Source organism: Jaculus jaculus, chromosome 2, assembly GCF_020740685.1.
Source record: "Jaculus jaculus isolate mJacJac1 chromosome 2, mJacJac1.mat.Y.cur, whole genome shotgun sequence".
Classification (NCBI taxonomy): domain Eukaryota; kingdom Metazoa; phylum Chordata; class Mammalia; order Rodentia; family Dipodidae; genus Jaculus; species Jaculus jaculus.
The window spans coordinates 208,451,615-208,474,075 of record NC_059103.1 but is presented as its reverse complement, the minus strand read 5'-3'; the positions used below and the strand labels follow the sequence as shown (position 1 = coordinate 208,474,075).

Here is a 22,461-nt window from a genome sequence, read left to right as displayed (position 1 = left end):
CTCCCTGGGCAACGGCATTTAAATCTACTTTCCATCCCTATACTCAGGCAATGAAGAGGGAATAATCGTCTGGGGGAGTCAGATAACACAGTTGATTCACATTCCTCCTAAAGTAAACTAAAACCACGACATCTCAGCTTGCAGAGTGGGCAATGACGCTCAAAGGACTTAACAGCACTCTCAAGGATACCACAAAATACTGCCTCGAGAGACTCGCAGCGTGCCAAGGTCAGACAACTGTCACTTGGGAAAACTGCCTCTCAGTGTGACAGGTGCTGTGACACTCCTCAGTAATACCCAGGTCAGTTCTGTGCTGTTGGTTCTATAAGCTTACGTTGTCATCTCGTGTCCTAGCCTATTTGGATTACTGTTGATCAAATCACAGCATCATAAAAAAATAAAAAACAGCCCTTGCGAGATGAATAACCCACGTTGGGAATTTATTTCCGAATGATAACAAGAGAGAGCCAAGAGAGGAAGTCTCTGGTCCTATAAAATAGCTCATGATGGGTTAGACATGTGGCCAGCCACAGAAGACAACAATAACAACAATGAAAGCTCCTCTCGGAGCATCTATTTTGCCAAGAAAGGCCCTAAGCGTTGTTCTTAACGGAAGCGCCAGGTCTTTGATGGTGCATCCTGGACAGCAGAGGTGGGCGGATCAAGTAAATCCAAGAGAGGAGGATGTAGTGGGACACATTCTCCTAACCTTTGTGGTTTTCTAAACACATCAGGGAGCTATTAGGTTGAGAAAGACAATGCTTAACTTTCCAGGGCAAAATAACCTTCCAGGTCAAGCAACACTGAGAAAAGAGCTCCATGTAGCTAGCCCCAACAAGATGCCAGGGGACAGAAATGGGAGGGAGGGAGGGAGGCTTTGAGATGCCTCTGGAATCCCTCAGAGGGCTCAGCGGTGGCTGTAATACCTTTGTTTCTACAACCCATCTAAGATGGCCACCCAACTCCCTCAAATACATGCCAGGACTTCAAGTATGTCATACTTATCTTAAAAATGGGATTTGCAAGACCTAGAGAGATGTGTCAGTGCTCAACGGTGCCTGCTCTAAAGGTGGCGGACCTGAGTCTGACCTCAGAACCCACATAAAGTGGACACAAAGTGGCACACATATTTATACTCCCTATGTGCCTACAATAAGGAGAGGCAAAACCAGGAGAACCCTGCTGCTCAGTGGTAAAGCAAGAGTCTGTCTCAAAAGGGTGGAAGGAGGGCTGGAGAGATGGCTTAGCGGTTAAGCGCTCACCTATGAAGCCTAAGAACCCAGGTTCAAGGCTCGGTTCCCCAGGTCCCACGTTAGCCAGATGCACAAGGGGGTGCACGCGTCTGGAGTTCATCTGCAGTGGCTGGAGGCCCTGGCACGCCCCTTCTCTCTCTCTCTATCTGCCTCTTCCTCTGTCTGTCACTTTCAAATAAATTTAAAAAATAAAAAATAAAAAAATTTTAAAAAAAGGGTGGAAGGAGAAAAAACACCTTAAGGCTATCCCCTCTGAACTGCACACACCCACTGTTATACCCATGTGCCCTTACACACACGTGCACGTGCACACACACTCACACACACAATAGGATTTACAATACTTATCACCTATTTACTGAGCAGCTAGATGATGCAGGCAGAGTCAGGCAGTGTTTGGACGAAATAATACAATACAGGGAAATATTTAAAATGAGAGGTGCTTTCGCGCCCAGGGCTTCCGGATCATTGCTTGTTCTGTGACAGGTCTCTGTGTGGCCCCAGCTGCTCTCAAGGTCTCTGTCCTCCTGCCCCTTACCTCCCCCTCCCCCTCCCCCTCTCCCACACCAAGTACTTGCATCACTGGATTTATCAATGACTACCACCACACCTGGCCTCAAGCAGGTTTTTGGGTTTTCTGTTTGTTTGTTTGTTTTTAGGCAGGGTCCCAGGCTGACCTGGAACTCACTCTGTCGCCCAGGCTGCCTCAAATTCATGTTATTCCTCCAACCTCAACCACCGGGTGCTGGGATTTATAGGCATGTGCTATCATGACCAGCTACTCAAGTAGTTTTTAAAACTAGTTTTATGCTGTGTGTGTGTTTAAGAGTGTCTCACTCTAGGAAAGGTGGAGGGAGGATATAAATAAGTCACATGGAAACCTACCTTTTTGGACAACAGAACACTTAGGAGCTGTAGATTGTTACTAGAAAATTTTTCAGTGCCAAGGATGGGATACCTTCCAGTGAGTTTTTAGTCTTGGAGGTCCCTGATGCCCCCAAAACATTACAGGCCATTGCCGAGGCCCTTGGTTTCCCACCAGGAATAGATGGTAAGACCCTATTGCTGAAGACTCCACATACTTGGGCTGCAAGGCCAGTGAGAAATCCTGCTGGAACTGAGCTGAACACCTCCTCCATGAAGGCCAGTTGACAGAAAGCTGGAAAAAGCCATGCTGCATGCAGTTCAATGGGAGAGAGAGATATCACCAGTGAAGATACTCAACAGTGGACACTGCAAGCCTTATATTTGGCGAGCCAAATGAGCCAACGGGTACAATAGTGGCACATCTGTCATGGTGGAAACCAACCACCCTCTAATTGGACTGGAGGCCTGCTCCATGGGAGTGAATACATTCCTGATACTGAGAACCTACAACAGGGGTAGTCATGAGCCCTAGGGGTGTAAAGTCTGCTGCTGTCTGGCTAAATGTATATACTATACTCACCAAACTGCCCAGTAAGAAGTTCTCTTAATGTTCATACCCATATATTAATACTATTCTCACTTTTGGTTAGAGAAACTTCTCTTTTCAGAGGGCAGTGACCTTGGGATGACTCAGAAGGCATCGTGGTGCTGAAAAGAAGTGACAGAGGAGTGCTTAACACTGAAATATCTCTATCACACCTTCCAAGGTTCAGGGCCCATTGCAGAAGAGGTGGCAGAAAGAATGTAAGAGCCAAAGGAAGGGTAGGACTCCTTACAATGTGCTCTTCCACATACAAATAGCCTGGATATCTATGACTTCACAGTGCCTGACACTACCTACACAAGACCATCATAATAAATGGAAAAGATGATGACATCAAAATAAAAGAGAGACTGATGGAGAGGGGGATGGTATGTGGTGGAGAATGGAGTTTCAAAGGGAAAAGTGAGGGGGGGAGGGAGGGAATTACCATGGGACATTGTTTGCAATTATATAAGTTGTCAATAAAAACAATTAAATTAAAAAAAAAGAGTGTCTCCCTCTAGCTCAGACTGACCTGGAACTCAATCTGGAGTACCAGGCTGGCCTTGAACTCACAGCGATCCTCCTATCTCTGCCTCCCTAATGTTGGGATTTTTAAAACTTAGCTTGCTTTTAATTTGTAAAAAGTATTATGTAGTTGGCATGGTATTATACACCTATAATTTTAGTGCTTGGGAGGCTGAGTATATGAACATACCACATACTCTTCCATACATACATACATACATACATACATACATATATATATATATATATATATATATAGAGAGAGAGAGAGAGAGAGAGAGAGAGAGAGAGAGAGGAGAGACAGAGACAGAGACAAAGAATGGGCATGCCAGGGCCTCCAGCCACTGCAAACAAACTCCCGATGCATGTGCCCCCTTGTGCATCTGACTTATATGGGACATGGGGAATCGAAACAGGGTACTTTGGCTTTGCAGGCAAACACCTTAACCACTAAGCCATTTCCTTAGCCCCATTTCTTTTATTTTTTAACTCAAGAATATATTCTGGAAACCATTCCTTCTTAGCATATATGCCTTAATATTTTGAAAAGCAGTACTGACAGCATCCTACTTTAAAGATATATTTATATATTAATTTTCAATTAATTCCCTAACAAGCTACACATTTATTGCTTCTCTGGTTTGCTATATAAGGTATACTTTGACACACATGTAACTCCAGGAGGGAATCAGATCTATAAGATAAAATCCTTGAGGTAGAGCCAGACATGGTGTTCCATACCTGTAATCCAAGCCCTAGGGTAGCTGAGACAGGAAGATTACAAGTTAGAGACCATCCTGAGCTACAAAGTAAATTCCAGGGCAATTTGGGCTACAGACTGAGACTTTGCCTCAGAACAAAACAAAAAAATATTGAAGTAGAATTGCATAGTCAGCGGACCTGGGTGCTTAAAATTTTGGCAGATCCTGCCAAATTGTTTTCCAAAGATGTAATAATTTTCACTCTTATCAGCTGTGTAAAGGACTATGGCAATACCTCTGCCCACATTGACACAAGGTTGTTTTTTGTTTTGTTTTTTCAGTACAAGGGAAGAGAGGGCAGCTCTCTGCTCTTGTCCCATTGTTTCTTCTTGCCCCTGTGAATCACCCGTGACATTACTACTTCCTGAAAATTCCACCCCTGGATGCACAACCCAGAGAGCTGAGCTTAAAATAGAACGAACGTCTGAGCTCCTGGAGTGCTGGAGCCAGCTCCTACCGGCTTGGGAGACCCGGCGCTCACTGCTTCCAACTCCAAGAATGGGTAGCTTAAAATCGGATCTCACTGGACTGGGGAGATGGTGACTCAATGGATACAGCACTTGCCAACCATTCTGGAGTCCCCACATAAAGAGCAGGAAGCCGTGGCAGGCAAGGTGGGAGACGGAGACAGGAGAATTTCCCAGAAGCTCGCAATGCACACAGCAAAGACCAGCAGAGCGAGAATCCAGAGTGAGACCCCTGCGTCCATGACCCATGGCACGCACACACAAATAAAATAATAAAACATGTTTAAAGTGATTAAAATTGGCCACCACGGAAGCACTTATACCATAGAAATCAACAAATGCTATAAAAATCAGGCCTTTTTTTCTGATGTGAAATCTTTACTTTGCAGTGTTTTTTTTTTTTTTCTTCAAAATCAGGGCTTTTTATCTTTCTTCAAGCAGAGACTGCTGTAGATATTTAAAAGCACATCCATGTATATTAGAGTAGAAAGTGAAGTTCTGTCCCTCCTTATTGCATATCTCACCCTTGATGCTGGTCTGCTCATAAATTCTTGGAACCCAAAGACTACAGGCAATCTTAAAGGACATGCAATCATTAGGTTTTCTAAGACTACTTTAATCTGACTTAATCCTTCTATGTAGCTGCAAATAGTTAAAAGACATGCAATCATTAGGTTTCTAAGACGATTTTAATTTGCCTTAATAATCCCTCTCTGTAGATGGAAATAGCAGCTCTACCCTCCTCACTATTCTTCCTGCTTTCCATTTCTTTTCCATGTAGTGATTAGTATTGCTGATTGCTCACAGTGTGGTAAATGAGAAAACAGACTAGACAGCCTGGGGCCACTAAACCTGGGGCAGGTGACTGTCTATGGACAACTAGTTTAAAATGCCTATTTCCTCTTCTAAAATATGCAGATGGTAGGGCTGGAGAGAAGGCACAGTGGTTAAGTGCACTTCCTGCACAGGCTCATGCCTAAGAGGTCTAAGACAGCTGGAGACTGTGTGGGTTTGCTCCCCAGCACCCATGTAAACAGCTGGATGTGGCCATACATGCCTGTAACCCCATCTTATGAGGAGCGGAGTTGGCTGGTCAGCTAGTCCAACCAAAAAAAAAATTAAGGAATGACGTCAGGGATGAAGGAAAGAAGGTACCAATGCATAATGCACCCACACAAAATATGTTGTTAATAAAAATACAAAGGAAAAATAGCTGGTATGGGTCCAGTGAGAGACTCAACCTCAAGGAAACATGATGATGACGGACAGAGGACACCTGAACTTGATGAGTGATAGAGAACGCCTGGGGATGGTGACGGACAGAGGACGAATGAACTTGATGAGTGATAGAGAACGCCTGAGGATGGTGACGGACAGAGGACGCCTGAACTTGAGGAGTGATAGAGAACGCCTGGGGATGGTGACGGACAGAGGACGCCTGAACTTGAGGAGTGATAGAGAACGCCTGGGAATGATGATGGACAGAGGACGCCTGAACTTGAGGAGTGATAGAGAACGCCTGGGGATGGTGACGGACAGAGGACGCCTGAACTTGAGGAGTGATAGAGAACACCTGGGGATGGTGACGGACAGAGGACGCCTGAACTTGAGGAGTGATAGAGAACGCCTGGGGATGGTGACGGACAGAGGACGCCTGAACTTGAGGAGTGATAGAGAACACCTGGGGATGGTGACGGACAGAGGACGCCTGAACTTGATGAGTGATAGAGAACACCTGGGGTTGATGACGGACAGAGGACGCCTGAACTTGAGGAGTGATAGAGAACGCCTGGGGATGATGACGGACAGAGGACGCCTGAACTTGAGGAGTGATAGAGAACACCTGGGGATGATGACGGACAGAGGACGCCTGAACTTGAGGAGTGATAGAGAACACCTGGGGATGGTGACAGACAGAGGACGCCTGAACTTGATGAGTGATAGAGAACACCTGGGGTTGATGACGGACAGAGGACGCCTGAACTTGAGGAGTGATAGAGAACGCCTGGGGATGATGACGGACAGAGGACGCCTGAACTTGAGGAGTGATAGAGAACACCTGGGGATGATGACGGACAGAGGACGCCTGAACGTGAGGAGTGATAGAGAACACCTGGGGATGATGACGGACAGAGGACGCCTGAACTTGAGGAGTGATAGAGAACGCCTGGGGATGGTGACGGACAGAGGACGCCTGAACTTGAGGAGTGATAGAGAACACCTGGGGATGATGACGGACAGAGGACGCCTGAACTTGAGGAGTGATAGAGAACACCTGGGGATGATGACGGACAGAGGACACCTGAACTTGAGGAGTGATAGAGAACACCTGGGGATGATGACGGACAGAGGACACCTGAACTTGAGGAGTGATAGAGAACACCTGGGGCTGATGACGGACAGAGGACGCCTGAACTTGAGGAGTGATAGAGAACACCTGGGGATGATGACGGACAGAGGATGCCTGAACTTGAGGAGTGATAGAGAACACCTGGGGATGGTGATGGACAGAGGACGCCTGAACTTGAGGAGTGATAGAGAACACCTGGGGCTGATGACGGACAGAGGACGCCTGAACTTGAGGAGTGATAGAGAACACCTGGGGATGATGACGGACAGAGGACACCTGAACTTGAGGAGTGATAGAGAACACCTGGGGATGATGACGGACAGAGGACACCTGAACTTGAGGAGTGATAGAGAACACCTGGGGCTGATGACGGACAGAGGACGCCTGAACTTGAGGAGTGATAGAGAACACCTGGGGATGATGACGGACAGAGGATGCCTGAACTTGAGGAGTGATAGAGAACACCTGGGGATGATGACGGACAGAGGACGCCTGAACTTGAGGAGTGATAGAGAACACCTGGGGCTGATGACGGACAGAGGACGCCTGAACTTGAGGAGTGATAGAGAACACCTGGGGATGATGACGGACAGAGGACACCTGAACTTGAGGAGTGATAGAGAACACCTGGGGATGATGACGGACAGAGGACACCTGAACTTGAGGAGTGATAGAGAACACCTGGGGCTGATGACGGACAGAGGACGCCTGAACTTGAGGAGTGATAGAGAACGCCTGGGGATGGTGACGGACAGAGGACACCTGAACTTGAGGAGTGAATGAGAACGCCTGGGGATGGTGACAGACAGAGGACGCCTGAACTTGAGGAGTGATAGAGAACACCTGGGGATGGTGACGGACAGAGGACGCCTGAACTTGAGGAGTGATAGAGAACACCTGGGGATGGTGACGGACAGAGGACGCCTGAACGTGAGGAGTGATAGAGAACGTCTGGGATGGTGACGGACAGAGGACGCCTGAACTTGAGGAGTGATAGAGAACTCCTGGGTTTGATGACGGACAGAGGACACTTGAGGTTCTGCCCTGGCTTCCAGACATGCACTTGGTGCACACATCTGCACACTCATGCCACAAATACACCTATGCATATACCACATGACCACATACATCACACCACACGTACTACACAGGGGGAGAGAGAGAGAGAGAGAGAAATACATAAGGTACGATTGTGATAACAATTTCTCTTTTCAATTTTGTTGGAGGATTAAAGGAATTAATAACAGTAAAGTACATAGAATAGCAAGATATACAGAACATTGCCTGGCATACACTACACCCTCAACAAACAACAGTGTTGTTACTGCATTGCAGTCAACTCATTCTGTCTTTGTTAAACTTTAAATCTCATTTCATCTTGGTTGTCTGGTCTTACTTTTTATCTTTCTTTACCTTTTTTATATTATCATTCTTTTTGTTTTCTTTTTTTTTTTAATATAGAAATGGATAATGGGTGCACCAGAACCTCCAGCCACTGCTAACGAACTATAGACACATGCATTGCCTTGGGCATCTGGCTTACATGGGACCTGCAGAATGGAACATGAGTCCTTACGCTTCGCAGGCAAGTGCCTGACCACTAAGCCATTTCCCCACCCCTGATAATTACTTCTTAATTATTTTAAATATACCACTTCAGACTCATTCATAGGTGACATTCAATTGTATCTTGGAGTGGTTTGTTTTCTGAGTACTTTATATAGGCGTTAACTGTGATGTCATCTTCAGTAATGATAGCCTTTTCTGTGGGGTCACATTGTGTCACTGAGGAGTGAGTCTGTGTTAATGGCACTGGTTATATCAATTTTCACATTACTTCTTCAGATCAAAAGGTCTCATACCACATAGATAATAAAAGAATATGGTTTCCATAACTATATGTGGTACAGTGCCTGATTCTTAATTTGTTAGTGACCTTTACCAACTCAAGATAAACTGCCAAGCAGTGAAGATTTTTTTAGCCTCTTTCCTAAAGAAGTTAGACTTTCAAGGCTCCCAGACACTCAAGCCTTCCTTCAACCAGGCTTCATTCCTACACTCACTGCAGCATGAAAACCTTCGCCTGTGGCTTGGGCTACAAAAGCTCCATGAATAAATGTTCCTGGTTTCCACTTACACATGACTCCCTGAATTTTTGACACTGGTAAATTTCCTTTTGCTATAAACTCCCTTAAATCCAACACTTTATTTCCACTGACCCTGCATTAGCATCAGGAAGCACTCATAAAATCAACTTGGCATATCACATTGTCCAAACAAGTTCTAAGTCATCAAATCCAATATAGCCATGTATGGTCCAGTTCTATCTGTATTTGAATTGCAGCTTACTCCAGTGTTAACGTCTAAAGTCAGCATGTAACAAGAAAACTGAGGAGTCTGACAAACCGTCTTTCATGATGTCCAAAATAGCCAGTCTTTCCTTCAACACTCTATTCAGTTTTTTTAGGCAGAGCACCATATGAGAGAGCTGGCTTGGATTTAGGGACCATGTTGTGTGATAATTAAAATCTATAAATACGGGAAGCACTCAATGGCACAAGATGCTCAAACTCTGAAAGGCCAGAGGAACAAAGAGGAACAGAAGGAACAGCAGATCCATGCCTCCCATTCACACTCATTCCAACAGAGATGCCCGCTGGGTGAAGTGACATGATCACCCATCGTATTTAAAGTGCTTTCATCTCGTTGTTGTTTTGTTGAACAAGTTTGGATCTGGGTAAGTTAGAAGCATGAATCTATAACAACATAAATCAGAATAGTGATTATCACTCAGGTAATACTAACAGAAGGGCATGAGGGAAGCTTTCTGGAATGATGGAACCACTGAGTTCCCTGATTTGGGGGTGGTTAGATGGTGTATGACATTACAAATTCATCCAGCTATACAATTAAGATGTGTGTTTAGTAGTGTATATAATACCAATAAAAGAAAAGTTAGGGGCTGCAGAGATGGCTCGGTGGTTAAGGTGCTTGCCTGTGAAGCCTAAGAACTCATGTTTGACTCTCTAAGGTCCCACATAGCCAGACTCATAGTGACGCGAGCACGCAATGTTGCACCCACTCCATCAGGGGGCGCACGCATCTGGAGTTCGTTCACAATGGCTGACGGCCCTGGTGCACCCATTCTCTCTCTCTCTCTCTTTCTCTTTCTCCTCTCAGTCTCTCTCTCTCAAAATAATTTTTATAAAAAGGTTAAAAGCAATGCCTGGGACTGGGAAGATGGTTCCGTGGATAAAGTGTGATTATCTGAGTTCGGAGGCCCAGAAGTCACACAAAGCTGTAAAGCCAGACCCTGTTGTGTGTGTTCATAACCCCGGGGTGCCTACGGCAAGATGCAAGATGAAGATAAGAGAATCACACAAAAGCTCCATCTCAAGGAAGTAAGAGGCTTGACAGGAAGACAGCAAATACAATAATAAATCCTGCCTCAAACAAGGTGGGAGGTGAGGATACACCCTTGTCGTCCTCTGACCTCCAGGTCTGCTGTGGCACACACGTGCCTATTCCTGCTCGAGCATGCATGCACACATGAGCATGCCCGAGCACAGGTTGCTGAAGGGCATTCTGCCAGGGGTGCCATCCTATGGTGGCACGTCAGCACAGGCTGGCTAGCCCAACAAAGGGCTGAGAGGAAATCAGGAGGGCCAGGAAAGGAAGGCAGAAGACAAAAGTGTCCTCCCAGCTCAATGGTATCCAGGCTCGAAGAACAGATGGGCTCCAGAGGCGACTGGATAGCAGTGGCTAAGCACTGGCTTCCAAATCAGACCGCTCAGATGTGCCTGCTGACTGGACCCTCAGTAACCAAGAGACAACGTGCTTCCCTCCTTGACCTCCAACTTTGTAGGCCTACTGAGAGTTGATTCAGGTACAGTGTCTGCACACAGTAAATAGGAAAGTTAGAAGTATCACCTTCTCTCCAAAATTATAGGGTTTAAATTAATAATTTGACCTGAGGGCCTATGAGTCACGGACTGAGCAAAAGAATGCATGTGTTCCACGGGGTCGAGGGACTTCTATTGAACTGAAATCCGCCTCCTGACCATTGCTGAACACGTCAGTGTTTCCTCAGAGTGGGCAGGGAAGACCAGTCTCTAGAGTCAGACGGCTGCCGCAGTCATGTCCCCGCTCTTACTTACCAACGTGATAACCTTGAACGAATTTACTCAAACGCCAGGCCGCAGTTTCTTCTCCTGTAAGAGAGTAACAGGGAAAGCTAAGCAAGTTACAATACTCCTTGACATACAAAAGCCCTGAGTAAGTTGTTCGCTTCAACAGCACACTTACTAAAATTGGAAAACTACAAAGAAAATTAGCACGGCCCTTTGTCAAAGATGGCATGCTAAACCGTGAAGCATTCCACATTTTTGAGGGCGATCTGGCTGTAGCATCTGTTGCCCCATCGAGCACCAGCATTGGCTGGACTGATTTGGCTATCTAGGTGAGTGTTCCTTCCCTCTCCACTGCATCCACCCCAAAACGGCACACTCAGTTGAAAAAGGTGACCTTCCCCTACAGAAGGGTGACCGTCTGGACGAGGGTGCGGCGTAACTATGCTCCGTGCTGGAACCTGCAAACAAGCTCTCAGGGTCCATTTGTAGGAGAAAGTAAGATATTCAAGCTTTCAAGACTCCAGACCCCTAAATGAGGCTCTACATATGGCAGTCTTCCTGTTTTCTTTAAAAAAAAAAAATTGTTCATTTTTATTTATTTGAGAATGACACAGAGAGAGAGAGAGAATGGGCGTGCCAGGGCTTCCAGCCACTGCAAACAAACTCCAAACACATGCGCCCCCTTGTGCATCTGGCTAACATGGGTCCTGGGGAATGGAGCCTCGAACCGGGGTCCTTAGGCTTCACGGGCAAGCGCTTAACCACTAAGCCATCTCTCCAGCCCGTTTTCTTTTTTTTAAGCCCCCAGTAAATCCTAGCCACTATTATGTTTTCCCATACCAGAGACACTGTCTGGGGTAACAACTCCAAGTAACACTGCTATAGTCCATAGCTGGGCTGCTCCATAGCTTGGCTTCCCTTGGCCACACTGGGCAAGGACCACACATTGGGTTGATTCACGAACACTCCTTTCTCTCAATACTCAGAACAGTTTCTGGGCATCACAAACAAGGAAGTAAGAAGAGGGCAGGGAGATGGCTCGGTATTTAAAGGTGCTGGACAGCAAAGCCTGGCGGCCTGGGTTTGACTCCCCAGAACCTACATAAAGCCAGATGCACAAGGGGTGCAGGCACACCTCTCTTTTTCTCCCTTTCCTTGCAAATAAATAAGTAATAAAAATAAAAAATAAAAAATCAGAAGTGAGAAGAAATGGGACAAAGGGCTGCACAGCAAGTGCAGAGACCCAAGCCGAACTCCGTGGCTGCGCTCAGCCTGGCTGCAGTGTGGCCTCGGAAGCCGAGGGCAGGGCCAGGCCGTCCTGAGAGACTCCAAACCAACAGACGAAGGATGCTCAAATTCTGCAGGGGGAGAAGTCCTGGTCCCAGCAAAACATTCAGCTCAACTCAACCTTGAACTGGTCCAGCATTTCGTCCCTGAATCATTTCCTCCTTCAGCTTTCTATTTCGCACAAAACGGAAAGCAAACATATACATTATGCCAGCCCTCTCCCCGTCAGGATTATCTGACAACAAGAGTGTATGAATCCAAGAGCACTTTAAGAAAACCAGAGTTAAACAACATCTCATGAGCTGCGTTCACCAACTTAGAGAGAGCAAGAGAGATTGGAGGCCAGGCTGAGAGTCTGGAGCCTCGTCGCTGGACGAGGAAGAGCGGACACCCTTCCTCCAGCCTTTGCTCAGACCAGATCTACTTTGATGCTCTTTCGCTTAGCGTTTCACCGAGCACTGGAGCGACCAGAGGCCACGGAACCAGCCTCACGTTACCCCCAAAGGTGTGGGGCCGGGCAGGGCCGCAGTGCCGAGGGAGACCTGCGCATCCCGCCCCCCCCCATGGCTTGTGCTGGCCCCGCCTCCGTTCCTCTGCGCACGTGGGCTTGGCCTCTGGCTTGTCACAGTGGGTCGACATTCTCTTTGAAACTAGTCACAGTACGGCTCAGAAAGGATTCGACTGGGGGACCGTGCAAGAAAGGCTCAGTCACGCCCTCAAATGTGCACCGAAACTACCTGTAAGCACACGTACACTGAGAGCACACCACGTGCTACATGGACATTGTACCGTGCATCACGTATAGCACACACCATACACAGAACCCTATGAGCATCTATCACATCCACGTGCCCACAGCACAGAGGCACGCAGCACATAATACACTGTACAGTGACACACACATGTCACATACCACAGCACTTACCACACTGGTGCACAGCACAGACTAGAAGAGACTACACATGCACAAGTGTACACACACACACACACACACACACACACAGACACCCCTGCCTATTGCACTTATACAATACACACATGCCTCACACACTACATGAACACACACACTATGAACACATCCCGCATAAACCACGTACATAATACAAACACACGCCACACATATTCGGGCACACACACTCCAGGTATACCTCACATGCATATCACACATAAACCACTTATATTGCATGCATGGCAATATACCATTTACATTTACATAATGAAGTACAGGTATGCACCATGAATAAACCACACATGTACACCCACTCCTAACATGGCACATACATGCATACCATGGACATACACACATTATGTACATGCCACACACACAGACCCACGACTGCAATTCTCCCGACCTTCCAGTAAGGATGGGCTTTCCTTCTCTCTGATTCTTTGGCCAGATTTACAGAGCTGAAAATGGGGACAAGCTGTTCACTTGGGGAAAACTTTCAGGCCTTGGACAAATTCCTAGCTGTCAGAAATGGCGCCCTGTCTCTTGGGAAACTCCTGCCTTGCTTAGTTTTTTGAGACCAGGGAAGCTGACTGGCATCACTTGGTGACAAGCCCAAGACACAGAGTGAGGCTGTGGCAAAAGGCAAGTGGCACCTGGAGACAGAAGTGGCCGTCTTTCACTTCTGATCGCCCGACAGGGAGAACGTGGGCTGCAGCCCTAGAACCGGCTCAGGTCCTCAGCAAACTCGCGAGAGGCTCCCAAGCCGCCCGACAAGAGGCAGGTCACCCGCCCTCTCTTAGCGCCACTCCAGTGCCCTCGGACATGGCAGACACTCATTTACTCAACACGAGGCTCAGCTCCCACTATGCCAAGGAACCACGGGCACGGAGTGAGCCCCTTTGCTGGGCCCTCCAGCTACCCAGGGCTCCAAGATCAGCAAGCAACACCAGATGGAGGAGCCATTATACTTGAACAAGTGAAGAGGGCCGGCAGGAGTGAAGCCTTGAGCAAGGCGACCACAATGGACGGTGTCTCGTTAGCTCAGAGGGGTGAGTGATGGGTAACGGAAGGGCTTCCTCGGGGAGATCCCCTCTACACCAACAAGTACTGACAAGTACCAGGTGGCCACAGGCAGGAGAGCACCTAGCAGAGTCAGGAGCATGTACTTGTTTAAGAACTGTCACCTGGTCAAGCACAAGGGGCAGGTGGAGGGGTGGACCGAGATCTAGAGAAGGGCAGGCTTGATAGAGGAGCCTGCCAGGACCGGGTAGGCTGTGGGGTGGCCCCGGGCCCTCAGAGCTGAGTCTGCCATCCTCTAAGAGCCTGGCCCTCTCTTTCAGCGGTGAGCGGAGGCCTCAAGTCAACTTCCGGACACAGAGGGTGGAGGGTGGGGGAGTCCTCTTGGGAGTGACTGAGCAGCAACTCAGGAAGGCGGCTAGCTGTTCTTGTCACTCTTTTCTTTGAAAAGCTGATGAGGCCACTCCACCTGATGAGCCTGCTCTGCTCCTTCTCCACACTCCCCGCCTCACCACAGCGATGTGGGGTCACTGCTGCACCTCTCCAGATCCTCCCCCAGTGCTCTTGACCCTCCTCCCCAGTGCTCTCAACCCTCCTCCCCAGTGCTCTTGACACTCCTCCCCAGTGCTCTCAACCCTCCTCCCCAGTGCTCTCAACCTTCCTCCCCAGTGCTCTTGACCCTCCTCCCCAGTGCTCTCAACCCTCCTCCCCAGTGCTCGACACTCCTCCCCAGTGCTCTCGACCCTCCTCCCCAGTGTCTCAACCCTCCTCCCCAGTGCTCTCGACCCTCCTCCCCAGTGCTCTCAACCCTCCTCCCCAGTGCTCGACACTCCTCCCCAGTGCTCTCGACCCTCCTCCCCAGTGCTCTCAACCCTCCTCCCCAGTGCTCGACACTCCTCCCCAGTGCTCTCGACCCTCCTCCCCAGTGCTCTCGACCCTCCTCCCCAGTGCTCTTGACCCTCCTCCCCAGTGCTCTCAACCCTCCTCCCCAGTGCTCTTGACCCTCCTCCCCAGTGCTCTCAACTTTCCTCCCCAGTGCTCTCAACCCTCCTCCCCAGTGCTCTTGACCCTCCTCCCCAGTGCTCTCAACTTTCCTCCCCAGTGCTCTCAACCCTCCTCCCCAGTGCTCTCAACCTTCCTCCCCAGTGCTCTTGACCCTCCTCCCCAGTGCTCTCGACACTCCTCCCCAGTGCTCTCAACTTTCCTCCCCAGTGCTCTCAACCCTCCTCCCCAGTGCTCTCAACCTTCCTCCCCAGTGCTCTTGACCCTCCTCCCCAGTGCTCTCGACACTCCTCCCCAGTGCTCTCAACTTTCCTCCCCAGTGCTCTCGACCCTCCTCCCCAGTGCTCTCGACCCTCCTCCCCAGTGCTCTCGACCCTCCTCCCCAGTGTCTCAACCCTCCTCCCCAGTGCTCTCAACCTTCCTCCCCAGTGCTCTTGACCCTCCTCCCCAGTGCTCTTGACCCTCCTCCCCAGTGCTCTCAACCTTCCTCCCCAGTGCTCTTGACCCTCCTCCCCAGTGCTCTTGACCCTCCTCCCCAGTGCTCTCAACCTTCCTCCCCAGTGCTCTTGACCCTCCTCCCCAGTGCTCTTGACCCTCCTCCCCAGTGCTCTCAACACTCCTCCCTCAATGCTCTCAAGCAGGATGAAATCTGAAAAAGAATGCCTTTCAGTCCAGCACCCTCACGCCACCAGTGAAGTTCCCCAGACCCCAGAAGGTGCTCTAGCTTGTTGAAGGTCCCTAATAAAGGTGCTATCATCTTGACAAGAAGAGAACAAACCCTACCAGAAACACTGCTCATTGTACAAGGAAACCCTTGATGTTGGCAGGTCCAATGGACATGTTCCTTACTTGACCACCAATCACTCCACACTCCCACCACTCCAGGGAGTGTCTAGGTAGAAAAGCATATTTCCAATGAAGTCAGTCTATTTATGAAAGTGACCAGATATTGGGGTTTTTTTTCTCTTTTTTTTTTTAATTTTTTTGGGGTTTATTTTTATTTATTTATTTGAAAGTTACAGACAGAGAAAGAGGCAGAGAGAGAGAGAGAGAGAATGAGTGTGCCAGGCTTCCAGCCACTGCAGACGAATTCCAGATGCGTGCACCCCCTTGTGCATCTGGCTAACGTGGGTCCTGGGGAATCAAGCCTCGAACCAGGGTCCTTAGGCTTCGCAGGCAAGTGCTTAACCGCTAAGCCATCTCTCCAGCCCGCGACCAGATATTTTTAAAGACATAAATCATTCTTTGGCTAGAGACATTTCACACTGGTAAAAGGCACTTGCTTGCAAAGCCTGTTGACCTGGGTTCAATTTTCCAGTGCCTACATAAAGCCAGATGCACAAAGTGGTGCATGCATCTGGAGTGCATCTGCAGTGGAAGAGGCTCTGGCACGACCATTCTTTCTCTCTCTCTTCCTTTCTCCTCAAATAAGCAAGATATTAAGTACATATTATAAGAGCAGAGATAAATCATTCTTATAGTGAGCTCCCTATGATGAGATCTAAGGTTACAATAGTTTAAAAAGTTGAGCTTCCTAAAATACTTAGTGTTTTTCTTTTTTCTTTTCTTCATTGGTCCTGTCTGGTGTTCTGTGAGCTTCTCATATCTGGATGAGCCTCTCTTTTGCGACATTGGGACATTTTTATTCAATAATTTGGTTGAATATGTTCTCTGTGCCTCATTTGTTTTTCTTTTGATGTTTGCTATGAAGCAACTTTTTACTCTAGCATCAGAGACAATGTTTAAAGAAGACGTTTTTGTTGTTGTTTTGAGGTAGTCTGGCTTTAGCACAAGCTGACCTGGAATTCGCTATGTAGCTTTCCGCTGACCTTGAACTCACAGCAATCCTGCTACCTCCATCTCCCAAGTGCTGGGGTTAAAGCAGTGAGCCACCATACCTGGCTAAAGAGACATTTTTGTCTATGATCCTCCCACTAAAAAAAAAACTTCCTCATAACTCTTCATGTCCTCCTCAATTTTTAAAAAAATTATTTAAATTTTTAGTTATTTGAGAACAAAAGAGGCAAACATATATATATATATGTGTGTATATATATATATATATATATATATATATATATATATATATAAATGGGCATGCCAGGGTCTTCAGCCACTGTAAACAAACTCCATATGCATGCACCACCTTGTGCATTTGCCTTATGTGGGTCCTGGGGAATTGAACCTAGGTTCTGTGGCTTTGCAGGCAAACGCCTTAACTGCTAAGCCATCTTTCCAGGCCCTCGTCAACCTTTATTCACAAGCGTGAACTCTGGTCATATGTATGTACTTTATTTTTACTTGCTCTGTGCGTGCTTGTTTGCGTGTGTACAGGTGCACACGTGTGTGCTGTGGGACACCTCGGGTGTCATTCCTCAGGCATGCTGTCTTCCTTTGAGGCAGAGTCTCAACAACCTGGAACTCTCCCTGGAGGGTACACTGGCTGACCAGGGAACACCAGGGAGCATTCTGTCCCTACCTCCTCAGTACTGGGATTACAAGGGTAGGCCACCACACCCCTGCTGTTTTTATGTGGGTTCTGGGGGTCAAATTCAAGTCCTCACACTTGCAAGGCAAGCACTTTACCAACCAAACTATCTCCCCAGCCCCATATGCACTTTATGAAAAGGAATTACTGCAGTAGTCCATCAAGTAGAATTCTATTTTCATTTGTTTAAGCCTTTTAGTATGCAAGTCACCAGCAGGATGTTTCTGACCAATATCACAGAAGCAAAACCCAGGCTACAAATTCAGCACACCTGGAAATGCTGGGTTTCAGGCAATATTTTCTAGCCTGCTTCATTCTATAATTATCCTGACACTCCCCACGTCCCTCAGGATAGGAAACAGAGAAAAGAAAGCAGGTGTCAGGCATATTCCACCAGGCAGAGCAAACTCGAAGCCTGAGTTTACAACAGTTGCTTATTGCTCAAGTTTGTCAGTACTTTTTTCTACAAGTGAAATGGTATCTCTGGTCTACCCAGGATTCTAACATACCATTGCCGGATGCCGACTACGCACAGGTAAAAAGGCTCCCACAGGGTGAAAGCCCAGCACCAGATGGCCCCAATGCTCCCCAGGTGATCTTCACCAGCAGCTGGGACTGAGAAACACCAGGCAAGGCTAACTCATTACTCCAAGAAAGCCCCTGGGAAATCTTATCTGCAAGCGAAGAACTCATTGTAATTAAATAAAATAGCAGATGTAAGAGTACCCAATAGTGCCTGTTACCCAGAAGACAATAAATGTTAATTAAACAAGCAAATAGAATTCAAATAATTACTCCTTCCCTCCATGAATTCATCTTGGAATTTTATGGGCTTGTTTATCACTTGTTATTTTTTTCTTGACCATAATTCATTCTATCCTTGTGAATAAACTTATAAATTTACATCCATAATCCTGCTCAAGTCTAAGGAGCTTTGTAGTATCTCCAAAAACCATTAATCACTTTATTTATCTAGTAAAACTTTCCCCAAGAACAGTGGCAAATACATAATAATTATGCAACAAACATCAGCTGCTTATAATGACTCAGAATTATTTTAACTCAGAATTCACAGACTTTTTTCTAAGCTAGACTAAAATGTACTTCATGTTGCTAGAGAGAACTCAGCAATAAAGAATAAAAATGATGGGGTGAGCCAGGCATGGTGGCACGTGCCTTTAATCCTAGCACTCGGGAGGTAGAGGTAGGAGGATCACCATGAGTTTGAGGCCACCCTGAGACTACATGGTGAATTCCAGGTCAGCCTGAGCTACAGTGAGACCCTACCTCGAAAAACCAAAACCAAACAAACAAACAAAAAATGATGGGGTAACACTTAAGCACATGCCTTTTTAGCAAATTAATTCTTTTTACAATTTTATGGAAAAAAAAACACCAAATGCAATCATAATACATCTACCTACTCAGAGGTACAGGGAAAGCTACACTAAGTCAGCTAGTCCTCAAGTTACCTAGAAACTGAAATACTGCAGTGACTGTATTTCTCCTACAGCTTCCGTGAGCTTAAATCTCATTTACCCATCAGGCCTAAGAAGCCAAAGAAATCTGCCTTTAAAAAAAAAAGCAATTTCTAGACTAGTGAGGTGGTGCCATAGTGAAGAGCACTTGCAGCTTAAGCATGAAGGCCTCTTGGTCCAGAGACTGCCACATTTGACTCTCCAGAACAAATGTAAAAGCTGGGTGTGGGGCTGGAGAGAGAGCTTAGCAGTTAAGGTACTTGACTGCAAAGCCAAAGGACCCAGGTTCAATTCCCCAGGACCCATGTAAGCCAGATGCACAAGGGGGCACATGCACCTGGAGTCCGTGTGCAACAGCTAAAGGCCTTGGTGCAGCCATTCTCTCCCCTCCCCCTTTGTCTCTCAAATAAATTTTTAAAAATTTTAATATAAAATAAAACAGCTGGGTGTGGCCCCAGTTTATAAACCCTGTCTGTGGGGGGCAGGGCAGAGAATGGAGAATCACTAGAGTTTGGTGACCAACAGCAGTTCAGGGTTAAGAGAGAGACCTTGTCTCAACGATGACCAATAAGAGAAGGACACTCAGGCTGGAGAGATGGCTTAACGGTTAAGGCACTGGCCTGCAAGGCAAAAGGACCCAGGTTCAATACCCCAGGACCCATGTAAGCCAGATGCACAAGTAAAGTGGAAAATGTAAAACACCAGGAAACATACATTCAGAGCTACATAAGTTTGTTCTCTCTCTAATAAACATAAAGTATCTTAAAAGGGAGAGAGAAAAGGACACTCTGGCCTTCATACTCATGTGCATGGGGCACACACATCTGCATACACACATGCACACATCACACACACCACACACGTACATGCACGTGTGCAGAGAAAATATAATGCAATTTCTGAATCCAGATAAGGGGATTTTACTGTGAACACGTCCAGATGCCTCTGCACCCTGCTAGAGTGAGTTACTCCCATCCCTGTCCCTCCTGGACGGCCAGCTCAGGAGACATGGACTCGTTCTACAGCACAGTTTTGCCACCTTCCTACAGCTCACCTGAGCTTTGCTATGCTTCCCTTATACTCCTAATCAACTATACCACATCTTAAATAAACTGGACTAAAAATCCCACATCCAAAATTAATCATGGTCTGTGTGCTGTGTTACCATGTTAGGGCAAAAAGTGACCATACACAGGACAATGGTTTTGTTCTCTCGGCAGGAACACAGTGCATTCCTGTCACATCCCAGGCTGAGATGAGGCATGGCCCCTCCTCCAAGGGTCTCGTGACCACTATGCAGACTGACTAGGGTTTGTGTAATGCTAACTACAGCGAGATAAGAACATACATAGGATTGGATCACAGCAGCAGCCCTAAAATTTGGCCTGAAAAAAAAAATCAAAAATGAAGAAAGAACAGTTATGGGCAGTAGTTCTCATCACCTAAACTTGACCCCCAGCCAAGGGCCATTTTGTACTCGCTCCTAGATTATCATGAGTGCCCCCAGTGAAGACACCGTATGTTAGGTGGTCACTGAGGTATTAACGTTTGCTTTGTCAGTATCAGCATGTTCTATAGCTAGAAACAATGCTCACGTCTGCACCTCCCTTCTCGCCCCAGGTGCACGGGGATTACAGATGTGAGTGCTACAGGGCCCAGCTTCCACGTGAGTCCTGGGGATCTGAACTGAGACACGCCCGCTTGCAAGGCAAGCGCTCTGCCGCTGAGCCATCTCTGCAGCCTGGCAACAGGAAGTCTTAACTGATCTCCCTTTAACTTTCCTCTCTCCTGAAACTGGGAATCACTTTTGGGATTAAATTCTGATGCATGACCACAACAGAAATTCTCTGTGAATATTTTGCATAACCACTCTCTGAGCCCAGACGATGGCAGCTGGCAGCTTGCATTTCCCATGGCATCACGACCTGTTCCTTGCGCTCACCAGCATGCTCTGTTGAGATTGGAGTACTTGCAGCTCTATGTCCAAGTGACCCATCTGCCTTTTCTTATCCCAAGACATCACTTAGAGTGGGAGAGAGATGACAAACTAAATCGTAGGTGCTTAACATGTTTAATTTTTAAAATGTATTTACTTGCATGTGTGTGTGCACATGTGTGTGTACATATGCACACACACACATGTACATGCCAGGGCCTCTTGCCACTGCAAACAAATGCCCATCCAGCTTTATGTGGGTCACTGTGAAATTCAATCTAGGCCAGCTTTGCCAGCAAGCACCTTTAACTGCTGAACCATCTCCCCAATCCAAACATGTTGGTAAATGGTCAAAATAAATGCTTGGAAGCCTTCAAACAAGCATCTGCTTAAACTAATCACGTTAATAATGACTGTGTACCTTAGATAGGGTTTTGTTTTATTTGTGGTAATGGAATTATCCCAGGGTCTCATGCACAGTAGGCAAGTACTTTACCACTAACCTATATCCTCCAGGCCCTAGAAGGTCTTATTCAAGATGTTCACCGTGCCTTTAACTTAATGAGCACAGGACGACGGTGGGAGGAGGCAGGGAAGGAGGATCACAGAGCAGTCTACACTGAAGAGCACCACTGCGCCAGAGCCTCAAGAGCAACTCGGTCAAAGCCTAACCCTGTGAGACAGGTTAAACCCTGCCTTTCAAAAGTGCGGACAAGGACAGATGTTCGCTAGTCCATGAATAAGATAGTCACAGTGATTCTGGACCGATGGAGGACTGATTATTAAATACCTTCTCAGTGTAAAGATGTATTGCCTTCAAAGATATATCACTGTTAACTTCAAAAATGACATTCAGGGAAGTAGAGAACATTATTTCTCGGGAACTGGTCTCATTTCCTGATTTATAAGTGAGGATCAATCAAGGGAAGAACTTGCCCAAGGTCAGTCAGGACTTATTGACAGGCTTTAATTGCTGGCTAAGCCGATCCCACCTCCAAGCCCGTCCACCTGATAAGGAGCCTGCCCTCCAAATGGGCAGCGCTCTGCACACTGGACCTCGAGTGTGCAGCCATCCACTCAGCTCGCTTCACTGAGCTTGGAGCAGGTGGACACATGCTCCTCCTTATGCCTTGGCTCTGAGAACAGGAAGTAGTGACATTAACACAGCAACTGTGTACTGAGAAACTGTGACAGACACCATCCTGTGATGGTGGGTCGTTCATCTCATCAGCGGTACACACTATTAGGGTCCCATAGCTTGCAAACACCACCCCTTCTCTAAGCATCCTCCCACATGCAGACCAGTTCCTGGAGCTCTGAGTACACACATGGCCACTCCAGGTCAGTAGTACACAGTAGAATTTC

General features: G+C 47.2%; 1 protein-coding gene and 1 non-coding gene across 4 annotated transcripts in view; one reads left to right on the top strand and one right to left on the bottom strand.

The window, feature by feature from the left end:
- The window catches only part of Cyrib (CYFIP related Rac1 interactor B), a 160,441-nt gene that overhangs the window by 98,089 nt on the left and 39,891 nt on the right, over positions 1–22,461 (bottom strand). For all 3 annotated transcript variants that reach the window (XM_045143401.1, XM_045143395.1, XM_045143398.1), the window contains one exon: positions 10,967–11,020. The gene's annotated coding sequence lies outside the window, so the exon portion shown is untranslated. Of the gene's footprint in view, positions 1–10,966; positions 11,021–22,461 lie in introns of those variants that run through there.
- LOC123459052 lies at positions 11,092–11,196 on the top strand. The gene has a single exon (XR_006635982.1). It is a non-coding gene; the product is annotated as a U6 spliceosomal RNA (small nuclear RNA).